The 10,208-nt window shown below is 45.2% G+C and overlaps 1 protein-coding gene across 2 annotated transcripts in view; it reads left to right on the top strand.

Moving 5' to 3' along the window:
• SPOCK1 (SPARC/osteonectin, cwcv and kazal like domains proteoglycan 1) overlaps nt 1-10,208 on the top strand; it is a 505,425-nt gene that overhangs the window by 70,867 nt on the left and 424,350 nt on the right. The gene's annotated exons all lie outside the window — the stretch shown is intronic.

The following is a 10,208-nucleotide window of genomic DNA, read 5'->3' as shown; positions in this document are numbered from 1 at the left end:
TAAAAAATTCTTGGAAAGACATACTCAACAAAAGATTAATTTTGTTACTGTATAAATAAATTAGAACAACACTGGAACCCTACTAGGAAAATCGTCGAAGGCTTTAACCACACAGTTGATAGAAAAGGAAAGCAAATAACTAATAAATGTGAAAAAATGCAACCTTTTAAACATCCCTCCCTGTGCTTAAAGAAATACACATACCATACATATACATTTATATGATGGTCAAAAAGTGCTCATCAAGAAAATCATCCCTTGCTGTACAGTGGGAAAATAATAATAAAAAAAAAAGAAAAAAAAAGAAAATCATGTTTTCAAAGACTCTTTAAGGTCGCGGTGAATAACTGTAGTATTAATTGAAAACAGGACAAAACAGTTTATCAAAATTTGTAAAACAGAGTAACAGAAAAAACTGGCAAAGCCTTGACTGAAAGTTTCATAATGATGTTGCAAAGGAGAGAAAAGATAGTTCTCAGTTTGGGCTTTTCATGGCACCAGGGGTAGAAATGTAGATGGGTGTAACCTTTGGTGAAAAAGTCACGTGGCTGTGCTTACTAGGAGCCTTAAAAAGTTAGCGTTGTCCCTGGAGTTTGTTTCTGAGAGTCTCCCCTAAGGAATGAATCAGGGATGCATATGTAGGTCTGTGTAAGCGGGTGTGAATCAGTTTACTGACAAAAGCTTAAAACTTGAGTACGGACTATAAATGCAGAAATAGGGGATTGTTTAAAATTACATTAAATGTGCTTGATGTAATGAATGATAAAACGGGATATAAGACAGTAAATACAACACGTTTACAGGTGGTTGGCGGCGTTGTTGGCAATGTAAATTTTCTTTTTGGTACCTTTATGAGTTTTCTCAGTTTTTTTCTTTGAGCGCTTTAAATCTGAATCTTGTCCTCCTGAGGTCCTTAGTATTTAAACGAGCAATTCATTGAGATTGCAGGAATTACAGAACTTCTTGAGGCTATCACTCTTTGCCTGTTAACATTCTTAAGCCATTGAAGAAGGAAATCTTTTTTTTCCAACTACTTGGTGATTTGCACCTACTTGCTTGAGGCCTGAGATGGTTTGGGATGTAAGAGCTGAAAGGTAAGTTTCCATTTATCCTGGCGATCTATCAAAGATCGTTGGAACAGGGGATGTGTTTTAGAGTTGAAGTAAACTCTGTTGTGAAAGGCTGAAGATCATTATAGAAATGTCTCTTCCCCCCTCCTCAAATGACGGTCGCGGAAGAAAGATCATTACTCACTGCCTCTTTGGAGGCTGTTCACGAACTGCTCTTAAAAAACCAGCACATGGTTCAGCAACTTTGCCATTTCTTCAGCTGGCCAGTTTCGGTGGATCTATGTAATTAGATTTCCACACGGCATCTGTAGCCCCAGTAAATTCAAATAATTAAGCTTCATGATTTCTTGTGTGTTATAAATGTCACTAAAATTGCTGTTGCAGAACAGATCATTTCTTTGGTAATTGCAATTTCTGTCATGAATTGTTTCATCACTTACAGTGATTAGAACTTTGAAATAATTTCTTAAAATTGGACTCAACTGAATAATTTTTTTTGTTGTTTTTGCATCAGATCTTCTTAGCCACTTTTCTTCTTTTCTCTCTCAGTTATTTGTGCCATTTTACTTGCCTTCATATGGAGAAGGGCATAGGCTGATGCTCTCAAGGAGCCAGCTGCCCAGATTTGGAGTTGAGCGGGGAGAAAGGTGGGCCAGTGTTCCTTTAGAAGGGGATCCCTGCTCTCTCGGGCAGGGTCCACGCTGTCTGGGAGCAATCATACGAACAGCTTTTGGGGGCTCGGGCTGGCCTGAGGTATTGGCCTTGGGAAGCGATTGTTGTGGCTTCCTCATTCTTTTTGAAAGTCTCCCAGGTACCCCTGCAGGAGGTATCTTGGCAGCTGGGTGGGGCCTGCCCACTCTGAGAACCAAGGCTAATCATTTGGCGGATTTCTCCGGATGCTGCATTGCACTGAATTGAACTGACGAGTTTTGAGGACCCTAGTGTGCTTAGAATGGTTTTTAGGTGCTGTGGGTATAAACACACATCTTTATCTCAGGCCTCCTCCTTTTGAAATAAAGATAGGACTCTCTTGCCTGGTGCTTGGGGCTTCCTCTGCTCTTATCTCTCCTGTTCATCCTAAAGCATGCTTCCCTTCAACCACCTCTGCTCACGTTGCTGTTACTGCTAACTGGATGGAAACCACTTCTGTTTCAGGAATAAACATTCTTCCAGTCCAGCTCCAGTGCCATCTCTTCTTTGGAACTAATCTCAAACTCCAAAGCCAGGAGCAGTGGCTCTGACCTCTGGAGAGGCAGCATTGTTTCCACCTGCTCTGGGGCAGGGGTGATATTCTCCCTGGTGGAGTGGCTGTTTAAGGCTCTTTTTGACTGCCTTAGGGCAGGAAAGCATTTGATTCACCTCCGGTTCCCTACAGAGGCAAGTAGCTGTGTTTACTTGTTGCATGAATGAAATTTTTTTTTTTAGATCTTTTGGCCTGTGGCTGGACTTCACCCAGAATGGTGGTCAGCCAGTGGTGTGGTCTGACAAACTATGAATTCATTAAGATACTTTTTGCATTTAATTTCTAAAGTGAATTCGTACTTTTTATTGAAAAATTGTAAAATATATATATATATATATAAAACCTAAAATTACCATTTTAACCATTTTTAAGTGTGCGGTTTAGTCGCATTGAGTGTAATCACAGAGGAACCAACATCCTCATCCATTTCCAGAACTTTTCCCTTCTTACCCCATGGAGACACTTCCCTTCCCCCACTAGCTCCTAACAGCCTCCACTGTACTTGGTGTCTATGAATTTGTCTACTCTAAGCACCTCATATGAGTAGAGTCTAATAGTCTTTATCCTTTAGTGACTGGCATATTTCGCTTGGCCTAAAGAACTTCGAGGTTCATCTATCTTGTAGTCTGTGTCAGAACTGCCTTCCTTTTTCAGGCTGAGTAATATTCCATTTTGTTTATCCATTCATCTGTTGGTGGACCCTTGGGCTTCTTCTACCTTTGGCTGTTAGACATAATGGTACCGTGAGCATGAGCGTTCAAATGCCTTTGTGAGTTCCTGCTTTCACTTCTTTTCAGTATATGTGCAGAAGTGGAACTGTGGGATTCTCAAGGTTATTTTATGTTTAATTTTTTGCGGAACCACCATACTCTTTTCCATCGTGGCTGCACCCTTCTATATTCTCGCCAGCAGTTACAGTGTTTCCATGTCACAAAAGATGGAACCTAAAGTCTTAGAAATAAAGTAACTTGTCCAGACTCTTGTAGCTCATGAGAAACTGAGCTGGAACTTAAACCCAAGTGTGTCTACTTCAAAGGCATTTGCTCAGTCTTACCCTGACCTCTGTATTCTAGGACTCTGGGTAGCTGCAGGTAACAGAAAACCTCTGTTAAAATGGTTTAAGCAACGAGGGCTTGTTTTTTCTTTTTGTTTTTTCTAGGGCCGCACCTGCGGCATATGGAGGTTCCCAGGCTGGGGGTCTACTCAGAGCTGTAGCCGCCAGCCTACACCACAGCTCACAGCAATGCCAGATCCTTAACCTACTGAGCGAGGCCAGGGATCCAACCTGCAACCTCATGGTTCCTAGTCGGATTTGTTAACCACGGGAACTCCGAGGGCTTTTTTCTAACTTCATAATTAGTGTGCAGGGATGGAGCTGCTGCCATTATCCTAGTGGCTCAACAGTAACCACAAGGATGCCTCTGATTCTCTGGGTGTTTCCCTTCTGACTTGCCTCTTGCCGCCTCTTTGCAAGTTGGCTGTTGCAGCTCCGAGCATCACATTGCTGTGTGGTGAAGATAGCAAAGAGGATTACGGCCAGCGTAGCTGAGACTGTCTGTTCTTAAGATTAGAGCAGACGTTTTCCTCAAAGCCCTGGAAGAGATGCCTACACATGTTGCAGTGGCTGGAAATGGGTTGTGTGCTGACTGCTCAACGAAAAGGAATCTGGTACGTGTCTGACCACTCAACCTCTGTCTGAGAGGCAGCAGGGAGACGGGAATTTGTAATGGCCTTTGGACAGCCACTCACTAGTCTACCACACTACATTTTGAGAGGAATCTATTGATTTGTTCCTCCCTCCTTAGAATTCTTTCGCCAAAATGAGGGTAATTACGGTCCTCTGCCTGATTCTAACTGGAAACAAATTTTGTGCCAGATTGTTCTCAGACAACGGAGGGCAGAACAATAGTAATAAAAAGACTGGGAAAGATGGATAAAGGTTTAAGTGCAACCGCTTAGTAGATTGTTAAATACTAGGTAAATGTGGTTCACTAGACCGTGAGCTTCCTGGAGCAGAGGCTGTGTCTCATCATTGCTGAATCCCCAGGGCCTAGCATGGGGCCCGAAACATCATGGGCGATAAAATAGGTGATTCTAGAATTGGCTGAAACATCATTTTAATATGCCAGTGGTGAAAAAGCTTCCAGGACACCGACTTTCCTGTTCGAAGCTGGGACTGTTTGGGCATTGACTGAGTATCAGCTGAGGTGATGGATGGTCCTGTTTGCCCATGTGGAAATCGGGCCTTTGCTATATTCAGTAACAATGCTGTGAGTACATTGAAATCAAAATTTAAATTCCTCATAAATACATGGCTGGCAGAAATCAGTTAGCTGGCAGTGCCGTCTTTTTAAGATGGATCACCTGCCTCTGTGTGCCCACTGTTGAACACACATCTGTGTGGTGAGATTGGTGTCCTGTGTTGATCATCCACACCGAACACGATTTGCTGGCTGCCTTGGGGGAACAGTGACTGCTGGTTAGGAAATGCTTTGCTATGTTCCTAAGGACTTGGCTGTTCTGGTCTGATCAAGATGATGCCTGGGGATTGAAGAACACACTTGACAGGTTGTCGTGGGAGCAGGTGCCTCTCTAGGGAGCTGATAGGTGTGGAATCCTCTGCCAATCACAGCATGCACATCACTTGGTTTAATTCCTGCCACAGCCTTGTCAGGTTCAAGTGGCGGATCCAGGATTTGAATCTAGATCGTGAGTCTATGTCATGTAAGTTTTCTTCTTTCCTTTGGGTCGTGAGTGGATTGATCTCTTGGTGCAAGAGTGGCTTAGGTGTCAGAATGGGCGAAGGGTTGAATGGTAGATTAAGAATCCAGGGTTTTAGCAGCAGTGCTGACAAAGACAGCAAAGATAGAAAAGCTGCATCCCTTCTCTGGGCCTCAGTTTCCCCCTCTCTTACCTGGGGCTGCTGAATTGACTAAGCCCCGTCAGACTTAGAGAGGGTCTATTATGTGTGTGGGTGCCAGGCACCGAGGGTAGAGCAGAGAACAAGTGGAACTTCGCTGCCTTAATGGGGCTTAGATTCTAACCGAGGAGAGGGCGATGAAGGAATTACCCCAGCAAGTATTTAATTGCAAATGGGATCAGTGCTGCAGAGAAGTACAACATAATGGTATGATATGTACTGCACATACATGTAGTTATTTCCGTTACATTATATAATCTATTTGCATACATTACATTGTATTCAAAGCACAATATAATGCCTATTATATGTAACGAGAGAACTGGTGTCATGATGTGGGGGAGGGTGGGCTGGGAAAGGTGTGGATGAAGCAGGGGAAGGATATTTAGGAGTGAAGGGAGCAAAGAGAATGGAGGGGAGGCAGTGGTCACCCCGGTATTCCCAGAGACCGCAACCCGAGAAGGTTAGAATCCAGCGACATTTCAGAAACTAAAAGGAAACCAACCTTGTGGTAGGGAACACAACGAGTGAGTAGGAGACAAGCAGGAAGAGCCCTGGAAAGGTAGGCAGGGACCCATCATTACGGCCTTGTAAATACCATATGGAGAATTTTGCTAGTTATCCGAGGAACATGGGGAAAAAACACTCAAGGTTTTAAGTAGACAATGCCATAGTCAGAGTTCACTTTGTGAGCGCCCCCTGTTGCGGGGTGGAAAAGCGGTTGGAGAGGAGCATGTCTAGCCGGGGAGCCCATGGGACAGAGGGCGTCTCGTTAGTCCACGTGAGAGACCTGCTATGGGCCTGGTTGTGGTGGCAGCGGTGGGGACGGGAGGTTGAAGGCCTTGAGAGTCAGTCAGGAGGTAGGATGGCCAGGGTTTGCCGTTCTTCTCCGCGGTGGGGAAATGAGGGAGACAGAGGTATTTGAACACCTCCCACGGTTCCCGTTGGACATCTGACCTTGGGGGTGGGCTTGGGGCTGGGGAGGAGAGCCAGAAGCGGCTCAGAGCGCTGGCAGCAGGCCACCGGAGGGAAGGGCAGATCCCTCCGCCTCCCGCTCAGTGACTAGACAGAGTGTCGCGCTATTTCAGGGAAAGGTGCGAATGAAGGGGGAGGGTGCAGATAGAGTGAAGGCATCTTAGATCCAGGATTCCCAGCAAACCGTAGGTAAACGCAGGGGAGCTGAGGAGGTTGAATGGACAGGCAGCCTGGGACCGGCTTCCACAGGGCCGTCTGTCCTGCATGGCCGGGACGGCCTCCTAACTGCACGCCCCACTTTTCCATTTTCCGCCTAGGACTGTCCCGTGAAACATGTGATGGTATCTTAGAAACTGACGCTGAACACATCTGAAGGTTCTTCACTATCCACAGGGCCACCTGGACTTCTCAGCCTCTTCCCTCCCTCTGCTGTCTCCGCCTTGTCTCTCACCGTTTGTAAGCTGGATTCAGTCCAGCGTGTAGAGATGAGTGCCTGGTGGTGGTCCCAGGGGCAGCTTGTGGTAGGCCACAGCCTGTCCATAGAGAGCCCTGAAGAAGACAGAGATGGCAGACCTCTGGGTTTTCCCCCATTGTAGGTACAGGTAAGGGGAGGTTCCTCCTGGCACTGCCCTGACTGAGAACATGGAACCTGAACTTTAGCCAGGGTGAGACGCTTTGCCAAGAAGGCAGAGTAGTGCCTTTGAGGGGGGGTTGAAGTTGTTTCTGGGTTTTGCTGTGATGGGTACTGGTAAGGCCACAGTTCTGAGCGCCCTTGTCCTGGGGGGTATCTTATTTCACAGGGGAGTCCAAGACTGCCTTGCTCGGGAGGGACTCCGTGAGAAACCATGGGAGGCAATGGAGAGCTTGGCCCTCACCTGAATCCTTGGCTTCACCCTGACCCTGGCACTGCTGATTTGATTCTTCCAGAGTATAAAACTCAGCCTTGCTCTCACAGAGGCCTTGGCATGTGAGCACAGTCCCACACTGCTTTGGGGCCCAAGCATTGAAGTATCAACCAGTGTTGGGGGGAAGGGCCCTCTCTCCGCTCCAGCAGTGAACACGGTGTTTGGGTAAAGATCGTGCTGGCTATAGTCAGAGAGAAATCCCTGAATCAAGGTGGGTTAAGAAAGGCTCTGCTTCCCAGAATCATTCAGGGACCCAGGCTATGGGGGAGTCTACTGTCCCTAACATATATCTATCAGCAAATGGGAAAAGAGACAGAATGGAGAGTACACACCCCTTCTTTAAAAAAGCAGCCTGGGAGATCCTGCTGTGGTACAACAGAAACAAATTCCACTAGTGTCCATGAGGATGCAGGTTTGATCCCTGGCCTCACTCAGTGGGTCAGGGATCCAGCGTTGCCATGAGGTGCGGTGTAGGTCACAGACGCTTGGATCTGGCATTGCTGTGGCATAGGCCAGCAGCTGCAGCTCCAATTTGACCCCTAGCCTGGGAACCTCCATATGCCACAGGTACGGCCTTAAAAAGAAAAAAGAAAAAAAAAAAAGGAAAAAAAAAAAAACATTTAGACTGGTGGGAACACTCTTGACTACTTTTTACTCCATTAGTGAGGATGGGTCACATGGTCCTACCTAGAGGCGAAAAGGGCTGGGAAATGAACTCCAGGGCTTGACAGCTGCTGCGCAGCAGTAACTCTAATCTGTAGAAGAGAAACATGAATCTGGGTGGACCGCTAGCTCTTTGTGCCACCCATGGCAGTGCTACAGCACATCTGGCTTGGCCTTGTAAGTCCTTTTATACTGTCTCATTTCTAGAGAGGTCAGTGCTCTTGGGGTTGCTCGGGTAGAACACTGCAATGCAGAGGAGCCAGGCACAGCAGGACTGTGTGTAACCTTGTGTGTTTTATTCCCAGAGATTCTTAGAAATAACTGGATGAGACTTCTCGAAGCCAGAGGTCTTCCGTCTTAACAGGACAGGCTGGGGAAAGGCACATATGTTGATGGAGTCTGAGGAAACTCACATGTAATGAGCATGGTCCAGTGTTTTGCTAGGGGAAACTGTCCAAATTCTTTAAGGAGTACTATCCCTGAAATGGACAAGAATAATTCATCAGGCTGCCATTGTTACAAAATGAAAAATCCTTTGAAAACATGCTGTTGCCTTGGCAGTCATTCTGTACTCACGAGGCAGACTTCTGATGGGTGCTTTGGTCTCCTGGGAAGCCCCATTCAACATGAAGGGGCCTCCTTGGACGAATGGCTGGCTTTTGGTCATAGATATTCCTGTTGCATATGAATACGTAAGTAGGCATTCTGAGCTCTAAATTGGTTTTATGTTTGTTCAAGAGGATTGAGTTAGTTCTTAAGCTCATTTCCACTGCACAAAGTTCGCTTTGGGTCACTCTCAGAAGCTCAGCCAGAAAGAGTCCTTATTTCTTTTGCAGATGTCAGCTGCTGACCAGGGAGTCTACCATGTCTGAGTAAGAGTTTGTGTCAGGCTGTGCATCCAGATTGGGTGTCCAGAATGCTCCTACTTCCCTTGCATTTGAGAGTGAATAGTCAATAATCTAGTACTGAATGGATCACATTTGATATACAAAAAGGTTATGACATGGTATATAGAAATTAAAAACCATAATAAAACAACAGTGGTAATAAGCAGGTAACATTTATTGACCACTCACTATTGGTCAGGCAGTTAAACTACATGGTACTTTGTAAACTAGGTACTAGTGGCATTTCTGTTTTCTGAATGGAGGAACCATGGTAGTTCCAAGGTGGTAATGCAGATTTGTGGTCAAGCCAGGGTTGGCGTCCTGGCTGTTGGATCTGGCACCTGACTCTACCTGGGTGCTGAATGAGTTGGTGGGAAATTAGGGACGTGCCAGTTCCTGACTTTTCTGCTCTTCATCCCTTGAATGACTTTGATCATACTTGTTCTTCCCGACAGACTTTTTTTTTTTTTGACAATATAGAAGAGGGGCACTACCCGGAAAGGATTTGAGGGTTTTAGAGTTGAACCTGAAGCAGCTATTGCAGGTAGGAAATGTCTTTTAAAAACTTAACCAATTATGTGAACAGCAGTTTCTATTCCATGATATAGCATGACTGTTTTTCCGTCAAAACATTTTCTCTGTTCCAAATTTCTGTAAAATTGATGCTCCAGAAAAGATGCACCATGTTATTTGTGGTTCGTTCTCTCCCTGGCAAAATGTGGGGCACTCACTGCTCAGGATAAGCACCTCCTAGCTGGAGTACCTTCGATGTGTGGTTGGCTAAGCTAGAGGCAATAGGTGTGTTATTAGCCTTGAGGAACGGGGCTGTGAACACGGCTGCCTGGGCTGGCCTCAGTACTCTTCAGGGCTGCGTCAAATTGTGATTCTTCACCATCATCACAGCTGCTGTTCACTTCAGCAAATGCAGACCACATTTCTTTTTTTGGAGGTGAATTTGGCAACAAAATCCAAGGTCATTGTCTTTTGCAGGGCAGGTTGGGAAGGATGTTGGCACGGTGGCCCAGATGGGAAGATACCCGTGTGAGCAGAAGATGTTATGCAGTGGGACGTATTTGTATGGAATATTTCTGCTGTCTCTAGCATCAGTCTTTTGCCATACCAATGGCTTTATGGGACTCTGGAAAATAAACAGCCAGGACAGATCAATAAGTACATTAGTAATAAATGTGTCTCCACTAGGTAAGGCCATCCATTGTGCTAAGTCCAATCTTAAGTGTTAGTTTAAAATATTAGTCTTGTGAAAGCATTCTAGAAATAGTCGATAGAAATGAGGAGTAGCCCAGCATGTTTATATCTATAAATGTGATCTTTCATACTTAGGAATATAGATAGACTCTTGGGTAAACTTTTAGTATAAAACATACATATTGATAACAGTGAAGACTAATTTTTAAAAATCAATTTTATTGAGGACAAACTTGTCTCCAATACAATGCACCCATTTTAAGTGTTCAGTTTCAGTTTTAACAAATGTATGCACCCCTGTAAATACCACTCCAATTAAGATTTAGAGCATTTCCAACA

This window comes from Sus scrofa, chromosome 2 (genome assembly GCF_000003025.6).
Source record: "Sus scrofa isolate TJ Tabasco breed Duroc chromosome 2, Sscrofa11.1, whole genome shotgun sequence".
In the NCBI taxonomy this organism is placed as follows: Eukaryota; Metazoa; Chordata; class Mammalia; order Artiodactyla; family Suidae; genus Sus; species Sus scrofa.
Note: the sequence above shows the minus strand (reverse complement) of the source record. Positions and strands in the feature narration are given on the sequence as shown.